Genomic DNA, 13,140 nt, shown 5'->3' with positions numbered 1-13,140 from the left:
CCGCTGTGTTCACCGGGAGAGAGAATGGGTGACAGCAAGGGCAGAGGCAGGAAGATGGTGGAGGAAGCCATGAAATAATCAGACAAGAGGTGAGGGGGGCTGGCCAGAGCCTGGGCAGTGTGCGAAGGTCCTCGACCTGGGAGGAGTTTAGGAGATTGAGGTCCAGAGAAGGAGCAGGGATATGTCTTAGAATTTTAACTGGAATCACTCAGGTTGGTGATTGAACACCAGACTTTTTCTCTTGGGATCAATAAATGTTTTCTGTACAATCTGTGCTTGAAATACACTAAATATCAGGCTTGGATGGTGATGTGGCATCAGTGACTCGATGGAAACCAGCAGAATATGCCGGTATAAGGATGGGATCCATTGGCATGATGGGGACACAGAGAAGAGCAAGGAAAATCACAGAAGGTCGAGGGGGCATCCATGCACGTGTGTGTGTATATATGCACACGGTAGCTATACATGCATATTAATGTATATGTGTATATTTTATAGATATATTGAACTGGCAGAGCCAAGATTTGAACACATGTTCTTAACCACTGCACTCGTCAACGAGTCTGGTAGAAGATACTGAATTGTTCCAACTTTAAAGGTTATTTTTCACTGTTATAAATAGTGTTGCTGGCAATGGCTGTGCACACAGATCTTCGCACCCCGAGGCTTTCTGAAGATGCATTCAGAGAGAGGCGGTGTCTGAAAGCCCCTCCCATCTGTGGCATCCGTCAGCCTCCACCCGACAGCCCACCATCTCAGATCAGTGCCTGAAAGCCTTTCCTGTGACCAACAGCTGCGACTTCTTCTCCAGCAGCTGAACTGGGCTCTGAAGGTGGCCAAGCTCCTTCTGCAATGTGTGCAATGGGAAAGCGGATGGGACTTCTGAGCCTGGCAAGAGACCCAGGTCAATGATGCTCTTCCCCGCAGAGTCCCACACATTTTCTCACAGCCGGGCACAGCCAGCAGGCAGAGGTGAGGCACGGGGAGAAACATACCATCTGTGTCTGCTGCTCAGCCGTGAGGCAGTTCTGACGGCTCTAGGGGCCACATCCTGTTTCCTAACCGTGAGGGAGGGGTGGGGATGGTGCCTTGGATAGGTAGAATCTTCCTTTCTCTGCAGAGAGAGAAGCACACGGAGGTTCAGTCCTTGTCTGCGTTGTGTCCTCTGGAGGCGAGCCAGTGGCAAGGGTCGGCTTTTCCAGGGACACCTGTGAACAGATGATACTGGCTTAATTCAATCCAGACAAATCTTGGGTGAGTGTTTCTGGGAGCCAGTGCTTGGCCAGGCCTGGGGACACTCGGATACAAATTCCTGGCCCTGCCTTTCCAGAGCAGCCAATGTAGCTGAGCGTTCCCCACGAACAGCCTGGTGCATACAGCGACACCGGTTTCCCAATAACCCGCTGTCATCTCTACCATTAAGATTTGTCTGAATTGGACTTTTTATTTTCATGCTTAATTTTGTTTTAAAATAAAATTTATGTCCTGTGAGCAGGAAACCAATATTCACAGAAATAAGCAGAAGGTTGTTGTAAAACCAAGTACGGTGAAAACATATTAATCTTTAGCAAGTTACTCCCTCCTGTGATGGCTGATGTGTCTTCATTCAATGAGAGTCGAGGAAAGGTGTTTAAGAGAAAGTCGCCCCTGCCCAGGACTTTCTACGTGACCAGCTCAGCAGGTTGGAGACTGGGAAAGGGAAAACATTTCTCCAGGGTGAGTCACGGGCTTCTCGTGCTGGAGCAGTGCATCCATAGGTCCACAGAGTAGAGGCTCTCTTGTCTGGGGCTAGGGAGACAGACCCCAAACCCTAGAACGTGGGGCATTGCTTCTCCATGACTTATTTTCCTGGATGTCCACACCAGGTAGACATAAGGCGCTTTTCAGAGATCTTCTCAGATTGATGATTTCAAGGGTTCCCCCCAAACTCACTTAAAGGCAAAAAAAATTTTTTTTTGCCTTTGAGGATTTTCTTAAATGTCACACTGAAGGGCCATGTACTAAGTTTGTGACCCAGGCCTGGCCAGTCCTTGTCCCTCATTCATGCCTGAGGGGCAGGGGAGGACAGGGGAGAGCCCAGGGCGGACTGGCCATGGAGGCAGGTCATGAAGGCCCAGAGGCCACGAAAGAGCTTTTGGATTCTAAGAGCAGAAAGCCACTGACGCATTCCCAATTGAGTAACATCTGCTTTGTGTTTTTGGAGGCTCACTCTGGCTGCCGCTGTAAAGAGACCTGGAGGCTAGATCAGAGTGAGGGAGAGCTGTGGTCCACGGGGAAGATGACGGTGGCAAGGGTAGGACAGGGGTGCTGCGGAGTTGGGGGGCGGATCGATCAGGTCTGGTTGATGGTCCACAGGGCTTGCCGATGGATGAGACGAGTGGTGGCAGGGGCGTGGGGAAGAAGCCTAGGTCTGGCTGAGCAGCCAGGCAGATGGCAGTGCCGGTTAGAGATGGGGACACCGGGGGAGGAGGGACAGATTGGGGGGCAGGAGAGAGGGCAGACATTAAGCTGCTCTGCAGACACGGTCCACCAGTCGTTTCTGGTCCACTGGCCCTTGTGGGGCTGACACCCCAAACCTGGAAACATGTCTTATAGGTGACCCCTCATTAAATAAAATCCTGCTGCTGAGGACAGAGCCTTAGGAAGTCACAAGTGAAATAGTTGGGAAGGACAACCTGTAGGTGGTGCTTCCCAGTGAGAAAGCAGAAATGACCAACAGTTGCCGAGTGTGCCTTGGGATGGCCATGACCTGCCTTTTCCCAGGCCCTCTGACATCTCCCCTCCAATCAGAATGATCACATCCCACTTTTCTCCCAGAAGCTGCTGCAACCAGGACCAGCAGAAAGCAGAGGAACACATTACCGCCTGATTTTTCCATCCAAGGTTCATTAATGAAATGCCAACACAGCCTCTCCGACACCTGCCTCCTTGATGTCGGGTTAAAGAACCGATTTCGAGCCTCGGCTTCTTGGAGCTGAAACCAGCAACAGCCTTTACTGGTATTTGGTGACATCCCCGCATCAGGAGCGGCTCCCCCTTTGCCCCACAGTGAGGACAAGCGGGTCCCTGGCATCTGGTGTGATTATTCTGGGTCGAGGCACGGTAGTCGCAGTGAGCCCATTCTGGCGCGACGAAGGGCATCAGATGTCATTGTCCTGGAGACAATGGAGTCCCTCTGCCCAGGTGTGGCCTCTGTTTCCGATGATCACCCCCAGCCCCCTCCCCCACCCTGCTGGGGACAGAGCTATTCGGGGCAGGGGGATGGAGGGAGCCCAGGCTCCGTGGTTGTTATACAGTCTGCGGGGGGCAGGCCGCTCACAAGCAGATCTGGTGACATTGTGGCCATTCCAGGGACACTCGAGGACCTGCTGAGGGCCACACAAGGGCCACCATGAGAAGTCCAGCCTGGTGGGCCCTCCCCTGTGTTTGGAGGATCCAGATGTTTTTCCACCGCGGCCTGAGCTGATGGCCCTCCTCTGCTGCCTGTGGGCCCCCCAGTTCCGAAACTGCCCCTCGTGGTCCCAGACCCCTAGCTTCTCTTCTCACCCCTCCCCAAACACCCATGAGTCTCATTTGGGACATTCTCTGGGCCACACGAGAGCACTATATTCGCAGGATCTTGAGCTCAGGGTAAAGTTTCGACCTCAGGGTCTTTAGGGATGGGCTGGGCTCATGTGAATTAGAGACTTGGGCCGAGAGGGGTCTGGGGGGCACAACATTAAAAGTGCCAAAAGGAGGCCACGGATTAAGTGCTTACTGTATGCCTGGCATAGACACAGAGGATTTACGTATATTTTCTGAATCAACAGAACAACCTCCAAAGCGGTGACCATGTGATTCTTCCTCTATTGCAAATGAAGAAACTGAGGCATTGGATCCTTTGCCCAAGGTCACATAAAGAGCAGCAAGGTCAGGACTCAAGCCCAGGGCGTCTGCCGTGAAAGCCCACCCTCCGGGGCTCTCCGACCTCTTCGCCCTCCTGAGTTTGATGACTTAGAATAGTCTGGAATTATCCTAGAACTTCACAGTTAAAAGAAATCCTGTAACTAGAAAGGCATGCCCTACGTGTCTGTAGATGAGGAAAAGTAAGGGATTTCCTGAAGACGGAAAACTGCCCGGTGGCGGAGTGGTCCAAAGCTGGGGGCGGGAGGGGGCTGGCGGTTCAGTCTAGACCATGTTTCTCTCCCGCTCACTGATAAAGATACCCAGACCCAGACGATAAACCCCTCATTACAAACAAAACAAAACGAACACATCAAGAAGTCACCCGCAAGGTACCACTTCCTTTCCTACGCACCCCAGGCATCTCTCCTGCGCCTGCTCAGAGGGAGGCGTTGCAGGAACGTGGCCTGAGGGGGGCGCTGTGCGCCATCCGCTCCCAGCTGGGGCGCCTCTCCTAGACCCGACTGTGAGCTGGAAAACTGAACCTTCCTCTTCGAATCTTCAAAGCACCGGACACCCTCTAAGCCCCCAGTCCACACTGCCTGCTCTGAACCTGGGTAAATGGAGTCAACTCAGCAAATGTCAGGTGCACGGCCGCCACAACAGGGGGCATGGTACGCTGGCCAGTATTATGATTACTATAAGATTTATTTATTTGAGAGAGAGAGGGCAGGTGTGAGTGGGGCTGGGGGAGCAGGGGCAGGGGCAGGGAGATAGGGAGAGAGAATCCTAAGCAGACTCTCCGCTGAGCGCCGAGCCCAGCTTGGGGCTGGTCCCTCTCTCATGACCGTGAGATCGTGGAGATCCTGAGCCGAGCCGAAATCAAGAGTCAGAGGCTCAAATGACTGAGCTACCCAGGCGGCTCCCACGTTGGCAAGTGTTATTTATTTCATTATTTGTTTTGTAAAGTTTTTCAAGACGTGCATTTATAACTAGCACAGCAAATCTATGATTTCATAGATCATATTGCTCAGTTTGAGGCTATAAAATTTGGAAGAGTGAGTCCATTCAGAGAAACCTACTTAAATGGTAGCAAGGAGGAGAGCACGGAGGTAGCCCGGGCGACAGTCGTGAGGGGCTGTGTGAACTGGCGTCCCTTGGGACACGCTGAGTGTCTGGCAGACAGGGTGGTCTGGGCCCTGAAGTTTAAGTCCCATCACAGTGGCGTGGGAGGGGACCCTCCCCAGCCCATCAGAGTGACAGAGAAACATGTCAGGGTGACCTCAGCCCCAGCCCAGCCCAGTGGGAACATTTGGTCACGGAAAGAAATTGGGTCTGTTTTTCTCCACATGTTCCCAGGCTAACATCGGAGAAAACAAATTTTGGTTGGCTGGCCTGGCTTCATTTAAAATATTTAAAACTGGCTCCTTTGGCCCTTTGTGGCGCCACCTTCCAGTTCTTACCTCTCATCCGAGCTGTCTGTCTGCATCAGGGCCTGGCTGCGGGAGGAGATTAGATCATATATTTTTGTGTTAATGATGTTGATATATAAAGCTTGGTAGTTACAGCATTTTTAATAAATCAGGTTAGTGTCCCAAGGGGAGGCTTACCATGTGCTATTTATGCACAGATGCCTCTATCATTTAAGAGTCTTATTAAACATTGTAGTTCAAGAGCAGATTAACAGAGCTCTTCACAGCTGGCCTATCTGGGCAGGAATGAGCGACTAAACAAGCTGACACGCCGAGCCGGAGCTGGCGGGCGAGAACACCCAATAGCTAATTGCCTCCCAAATTAGCAGGATGGAAAAGTAGGCGCTTTAAGACCCTGGTTTTGAGTAGATTAAAAATACGAAAGGGTTCCGCCGGCTGCTTGCTTTTTTGCCAACACAGCGTCTGGGGCTGCTGACTGCAGGTGAATTACTCACCAGGTGGCGGCCTCCTGCTTTCCAGAAAGGTCTGGCAGGACGCGTGGGTGGCTGCCTTTTGTTCTTTTTACCACTAAGGTAAAGATCTGCAGATCTTTAAGATCTGCAGGAGAGCAGATCCAGCCTCCATGATGATCCAGCGAAGCTGCTAGCGATGGCTCCTGGTGTCTGAGAACCCCATCTGCCCATCAGGGCCCCGCAAAGCTCTCCCTCTAAAAGCAGCCTCTGATCATCCAATAAGAGAGACCCAGTCTAGGCCTTAAGACTTGACTTCTTTCCTTCCTGCCTTCCCTTGTCTGGACTCTGCCCTCCAAGGCCCCAAGGCCCCTTATAGACAATAAAAACACAAACACTGGACGGAGACTGTTTCCGACAATGAGAGGAGACATGGAGAATGGAGGAACAGGCTGATGGGGACAGAAAGGGAACGGGGGAGGTGGTTCACCGTAGATCAGATGCTCAGAGAAGGCTTCTCCAAGGAGGTGACTTTGGGAAGGGATCTGCGAGAACTTAGGGAGTCACTTCTAGTGCTATCTGAGGGAGACCCTTGAGGCAGAGGGAGCAGCAAGGGGTAAGGGCCCTGAGGCTCAATGAGCTTGGTGTGTTTGGAAATGAAAAAGGCCCCGTGTGGCTTAAGTGAAGTGGGCAGGGGCTGGATTCTGCAGGAACTTGTAGACCGGGGCGGGGGGGAGGGGGGCTATCTTGACTCTGAATGCCCTGAAGGAGGCATTCAGGAGCTTTTAGTGAGGAGGTGACATGGGCTGATATCCACATTAGAAATTTGCTCCCTCTTGTTACCTGGAAGATGGAAGGCGTGATAGGGGGTGAGGGGAGATGGAGGGGTCTGGAGAGGGTGACAGGGGGTGAGAGATGGAGGGGCATAAATGGGGTCAAAGGACGGGGAGAGGTGGAGGGGTGGGGGGGTACAGGGAAGAGGGGGGGAGGAAGAGATCAGAAGGAAGGTGGAGGGGGTCACAGGGAGGAGGGAGGGAGAGGAGAATGAAGGGGGTCCTGGGGGAGGTGGAGGGGTGGAGGGGGTTTCCAGGGGAGGGGGAGGGGAATGGGGGGCAGTACTGACCAGATGTAATAAGGTGTACCTCCTCCTCACACCAGTTAATAGCTCTATTTACTGATCCCCAAATGTGGGAGAGGCATTCTTTTAAGTCCCCATAACAAATCACCGTATTTGATCCTCAAATAACCCTTCGAGACAGGCAGGCCCTATTATTATTTCAAGAGCTACCATAGACAGGAAGTAATTTACCTAAGGTCTCTCGGTGAGCAAGTGTCACCGTCAAGATTTAAACCAAGGTCATCGTGCTGTCCTCTCCTCCACGGAGCCACAGCCTGCTGAAATCGAAGTACTGAGGAGCTCTATAATTCAACATTCAGGACCCTGGCCTGGCTTTCCCAGTCCTGGGTGCAGAAAAAGAGCCAGGACCTGGTTGCTAAGCAACCTACTTGTTCAGTGGCTCCTAGGGGCAGAAGGTGGGGCAAAGTCACTGGACCCAGTTATCACATGATCAAGATCCGGCCAATCAGAGCATCCCCCTTCCCCTGACTACAGTGATTCGCTCAGAGCAGCACGTGACCCAGGTGGGTCCGGATGGAAGGAAGTCAGTCCCAGGACTTGGGCAGCAGCGTTGGGAGAGGTGCCGTCCTTGGGCTGGAGGGGCCGAGATGGGAGGTGACACTCTAGAAAGTGTCAGGCTGATAGTGAAACGGACACACAGGCAAGGCGAGCCAACAGTTGGGGAAAGAAATTCTCAGAGTCCCGGGGTTGAGCTGAGCTCGATGAAGATAATACAGCTTCTTCTTCTTCTTTTTTTCTTCTTATGCCAATTTGAGTGGATTTTTCTGTCACTTTTAACTCAACACATCCTAGCCGGTAGTATTTTTATCTGGGCTGGCTTCCCACTCGAAGCTCCAGACTTGGCATCACTCTCATCGAACCGCAGGGGAAGGAGAGCCTCTCTTCCCCTCTCCTTCCAGCTGACATCCCCAGCCTGTTTCCATCGGACCCACTGGCGCGCCTGCCGGTGTCTGACCTGTCGCCGTGGCTGGAGGGGGGGACACACAGGGTGCATAGGCTGGAAACCCGTCAACACCAGGCACCAGGAGTGTGTGCGCCGGATCGCACCAAGAGGGAGCTGGTCAAGGAAACAGGGCAGTGGGAAAGTACGAGTTAGTCTGAGGGATACCAACCCTGGGCATCCTGAGCCAGGCCTGGCAGCAGCTGGATCTCCTGAAGGAGGACCCGGGAAGGGTGGGTGGGTGCGCAGGATTCAGTGGCAGAGGCATGGAGCCACGTCCCTCCTTCTCTCAGCACCAGCGGTCACACACAGAGTCTGATCCCTGGATGACCCTCCATACTGGGGAGAAAGGTCATTCTACCTGGCAGGGAAAAGGTGAGATGGGCCTGTGGAGGCAGGAAGCCTGGTCCCTTGTCCCAGCCCCGAGCTGATGGACGCATCATCTTTTCTCGTCTGCAGAATGGGAGACGTCAGGCCTCCCATTCTGGACCTCAGGGAGGGAGACATCTGGACCTCAGGCGTCCCTTCTGTCAAGTGGGGGATGGGGAAACTGGCAGGTCCAGAAAACCCCCAGGCATCCAGACCAGCCCGGCAGGTGCTATCCTTCTGGAATCTGGGTCAGCAATTTCAAGTCTGTGAGTGCCTCAGGAAGTCTCTCACCTCCTTGTTGTAAGGACTACAGGGGCTGTGTTTGGGTACCCATCGCCCCTAGAAGAAGGGAGGTCTCAGCGGGGAGCTGCTAATGTGATGATCTGGCGGCTTTATTAGCATCTCTCATAAATAAGCTGGGCACTTAGCACAACAGACAGTGAGAGAGCAAATATCAGCAGTGGGTGCGGGAGGACTGGGAAGGGGAGCACTCCAGTTGGGCTCCACGGAAGCTTCTGGAGAGAGTGAGGAGTAAACAGTAACAAGCCTCTCCCCTCCCACAATGTGACAGCCTGGGACACAGGTCCTTACAGAGGAAGAGCTGGTTCCCATACCCTACAGGCTGCTTGTTCTTCCTCTGATTTTCCAAATGTGAGTGTCCAGGTGCTACTGGACAAGCCCACTGGGAAGTCTGTGGGCACCTCAGACATAGCATGTCCCCACCTGACCTCTGAGAGTCCCCACCTGGAACCTGCTCCTCCTGCAGGTGTCCCCGTCACAGCTGATGGCAAATGCCTGAGATGATGGGTGAGAAGGGCCTTAGCCAAGATGTGAAGGACAAGCAGAGATCCAAGATGGTGCCCGGAGGAACACACGAGCGACAGTATTTAACTGAAACCACCTGCCTAAAGGGGAGGGAAGGGTGAATGGGCAGAGCACTGAGGATTTTTAAGGCAGTGAAACTACTCTGTATGACTCTGTAATGATGGGTACATGTCATTACACATCTGCCCAAACCCATAGCACAGACACCACCGCCATGATTGAGCCCCTAGGATCAACTACGGTCTTTGCCTGACTGCAACGTGTCCACGCAAGCTCGTCATTTGTAACAAACACACCACTCTGGTGAGGACTCTGCCAGTAGGGGAGGCTGGGCCCATGCAGCGCCAGGGGCTTATGGGAATAATCTGTACCTTCCACTCGATTGTGCTGTAAAGTCAAACCTTCTCTGAAACATAAAGTTTAGAAAATTCAGCTATCATTTCTAAGGGGAGGGAATGGGACACTACAGGAGATAAAAGATACTGTAATTTTATCTTTAATTTTCATTACCTTTATAAGAAAAATACTTGTCCATTCTTCATATTTTGGGGCATATGCATTTTTCTCATTCTCTGTACTTGTATATCTTGTAGCCACTTCTCAAATAAAAGAATGACAAACAAACAAACAAATGAAGGAAGGAATGAACCACTAGTCACAGCAGGGACCCAGGGAGCCAAGGGAACCGTGGGTGGGAGGCTGGAGCCCAGGTTCAGGGTCTGACAGTGGGATACCAGTGGGGGCTAGAACAAGGCTTTCTGCTTTCACCAGAAAGGTCTGGGAGGTGGCCTGAGCTGACCTCGAGGGGCAGAACTGGTGAGCAGTGAGGGACCGAGAGCAGCTCACTGAAAGTCGTTCTGTTCATCTTCCTAAGGGACAGACTTTGCACAGGAGACAGACTCTTAGGAAAGGCTGGAGGACCCCTTAGATTCCTAACCCCGTGAATTACTTTCTGCCTGTGGGTCCATCCCAGTAAAGGATGGCTGTAGAAGCTGCTTGAAGAACTGGCCCCATTCCCAAGACCAATGCTCACTGCTTCTCCAGGATAACAGGGAAGAGGGGTGCAATTTCGTTCTCCGGGAGCCTCACAGGCCACAAAACTGCTTTGGGGGATGCCCCTGTCGGAGGCCAAGCAATGGGGCTTCTCTTTATTTTCCTTCTCATCACACAGCTGATGCCAGTGCACTGATTTGGAATCATTCCTTATGACCATCAACCCTGCCTCTGCCTTGCTGAGTCGCCCTAGGATGCCCACGCCCCAGCCCCCTCACATCCACACTCTGGTCTGCGAAATGGGTTGAAGCCTGCAAAGCAGGAAAATCCCCACAATGCCTTGAAAGGTGGCTCCCCCAACCCCCCACTGCAACACACACACAAGCACACATGCACGCACACACATTCTCCATCAAGAGTACAGGATAAGAAGTAACTACTCTGATTTCCACCGGGGTAGTTAGATATCACCATTCATTTATAATAATAGAAACAACAACAGTATTAATCATGATGATTTTTTATATTCTTTCTTACTATAATACACCAGTGCAATCAATTTATTATTCAATTTTCTCTATCATAGCCACATAGGACAAATGTTATTTATTAGCATTTTCATCTTAAAAATGAAGTCACAGACCCAGAAGTATCACTTTCCTCAAGTCACAGAATTAGGAATGAATCCAGCCTGAAACTGCTCTCCTTTGCCTTTTGCAACAAGCTGTTCCACCTCTGCTGTGTCCTCTGTGCCCTGGGGGGCCTGGCCCATGGACAGATTTCCTGGATATGGTGATGGTCCCCACCCTCCAGGAGGTCCCAGTCTTTACCAGCCAGGCTCTACAGACTGGCCCTGAGAGGCTCAGTTGATGCAGTGCTCTCCTCGGGCCCGGGGCCCCTGGAGGAAGAGAACGCCATCTAACCCCCCGTGCCTAGTCCAGCACCTGGCAAGAACAGTCCTGTGTCATCTCTCCCGGGATTTATGCTGGAGTCACTGTTCTGTCCTGCTCGGCTTGGTGTGACTTCTCCACGTTCTGGACCCACTGCCTTGTTCCCATGGTTCTGGAACCTGGCTCTTCTCGTGTGTGTCTAATTCTTCTCCTCCTTCTCTTCTTTGCTGTCACCAGAAAAAGAAAACAAGCGGTTTCCCTCTAGATTTTTGGGATCCCTGTGATTTGCAGAAGAGTCAAACTCATCCTTCGTTGGTGGCACTTTTCACGGGGGGCCCGTGGGTCTCCCGGCATAGCACGCAGTTGACTTGGAAGGGAGTTGTTACCTCTGAAGTAGTGTGGTGATATCTAACTACCCCGGTGGAAATCTGAGGACTGTCCATCTGGATGCAGACTGTCCTTCCCTCAGATGTCTGTCTGTCTTCTGGGCGTTGGAGGAAACAGCTGGAAAAGAATGGACTCCACCTGGAGCTGAACCCTACCATCCTTGCACGTGCATAGCACACCGGGACAAGTGGAAGGACCTTGGGCTCCAGAGGCCTGTTTGTTGTAATTTATACAATGGTTAGCAGAGATTTAGGCCAGAGGCATGTCTGGATTCCTATTTGTGGTGTCGAGGGGCCACTTTATTTATGCTGTAACATCAGTGATTCTTTGACGTTATGAAGGGAATGATCCTTTAAGCCCACTTCTGTGTATACAAGTTACACATTTTACCTGATTTTTCTGTCTGCCAGGAAAGGCTCATGGCTCTCACTAGGCTGAGAAATTTATAATATATACATGTCTTTCCCCTTCTAGTCTAAGTCTTTGAATTTGATGGGATCTTAAGAAACATAACTTTATGCACTTTGGAACCCTTATAACCTTTCGTGTTCCTAGACCATACGATACTTACATCCTATCTTTAGGAAAAGATAATTAAGTTATATGCTGTTGGATTTTGGGTCTGACTTGCCACCAGAACCCATTAGGTCATTCTATTATTAGTATGCCTGGAGCTAAAAACTGCTTTTTAATGGAAATATTTACATTTACTCCTTCTGTTGTTTGTTGATACATTTAATGAGTCAATAACATAAACATGATTGAATAACAAGACAACAGAAATACACAGAGTATTTCACTTTCTTTTAGAATGTTTTCCATTAACTCATTCTCACTTTGTGTGTAAATATTTTTCTTTCTTTTTTTTTTTAAGATTATATTTATTTGACAGAGATCACAAGTAGGCAGAGAAGCAGGCAGAGGGAGAGAGGAGGAAGCACACTCCCTGCCGAGCAGAGAGCCCGATGCGGGGCTCAATCCCAGAATCCTGGGATCATGACCTGAGCTGAAGGCAGAGGCCCCAACCCACTGAGCCACCCAGGTGCCCCTGTAAATATTTTTCTAAACACTTTTTTTCTCAGACCCCTTTGAGAAGCTGATAAGCTACTGACCCTCTCTCCTGTAATATAATAACAGTTTTGTTAGTATCACACCTGGGCTATACTAACTTTCTGGATGTGTAATTCATATCTGTTGCATTGCTGTCTTCTGATACTTAGTTTCTCATCAGTTTGTTCATCCTCTGACCAATTTTTCTCTCTTTCAGTGTAACAGTTTTCTACTCTTTCAGTGTAACAGTGTAACAGTTAAATACTCTGAAACAGCTTTGAGCACAGTGCGATGCGCTCATGAAGTATGGAACAACTAACTCCACTCTGGGATCAGAGAAGATCACGAAGGGATGGCGATGATCTCGGAGCTAAAGCCTGAGAGATAACCCAAAGTCTCCCAGGCAGGGTGGGAGGAGGAAAAGACTCCCAGTTAGATGGAACAGCATGTAGAACAGTATGGAAAACTTCTCTAAGAAGCTTCAGAGAGAAGGGATGGCATCAGTGAGAGGTCTGGGGTGCAGCTGAAGCAACAGAGGGAAAAACAGATGTCAGCAGGAGGGCACCTAAGGAGGCCTCTGCTTGAGCATGTCACCTTGCACATGAACTTGAAGATAATTTTACCCTGACATTGGCCTGCTGGAGTCAAGTCCTGCTTCTACCACTCATGGCCTGGGTCACTCAATGACCACCCTGTGGTCATTATCTATCAGCAGTGAGAAGGACTACTGAATTGGGCTTTGTGGGGGTGGGATGGGTTAAGTGAGATCCTGGGCCTTAAG

The 13,140-nt window shown here is 51.0% G+C and overlaps 1 long non-coding RNA gene across 1 annotated transcript; it reads right to left on the bottom strand.

Annotated features, from left to right (window-relative positions):
* Positions 1 to 3,097: 3,097 nt before the first annotated feature.
* Positions 3,098 to 5,898, bottom strand: LOC309857198. Its single transcript, XR_014307535.1, has 3 exons — positions 5,813 to 5,898; positions 5,349 to 5,384; positions 3,098 to 3,125 (listed from the first exon to the last, which is right to left on the bottom strand). It is a non-coding gene; the product is annotated as an uncharacterized lncRNA (long non-coding RNA).
* Between the last annotated feature and the right edge of the window lie 7,242 nt (positions 5,899 to 13,140).

Source organism: Mustela nivalis (assembly GCF_964662115.1).
Source record: "Mustela nivalis genome assembly, contig: HAP1_SCAFFOLD_494, whole genome shotgun sequence".
In the NCBI taxonomy this organism is placed as follows: Eukaryota; Metazoa; Chordata; class Mammalia; order Carnivora; family Mustelidae; genus Mustela; species Mustela nivalis.
The sequence above is the reverse complement of the archived record's forward strand: the minus strand, read 5'-3'. Positions and strand labels throughout refer to the sequence as shown.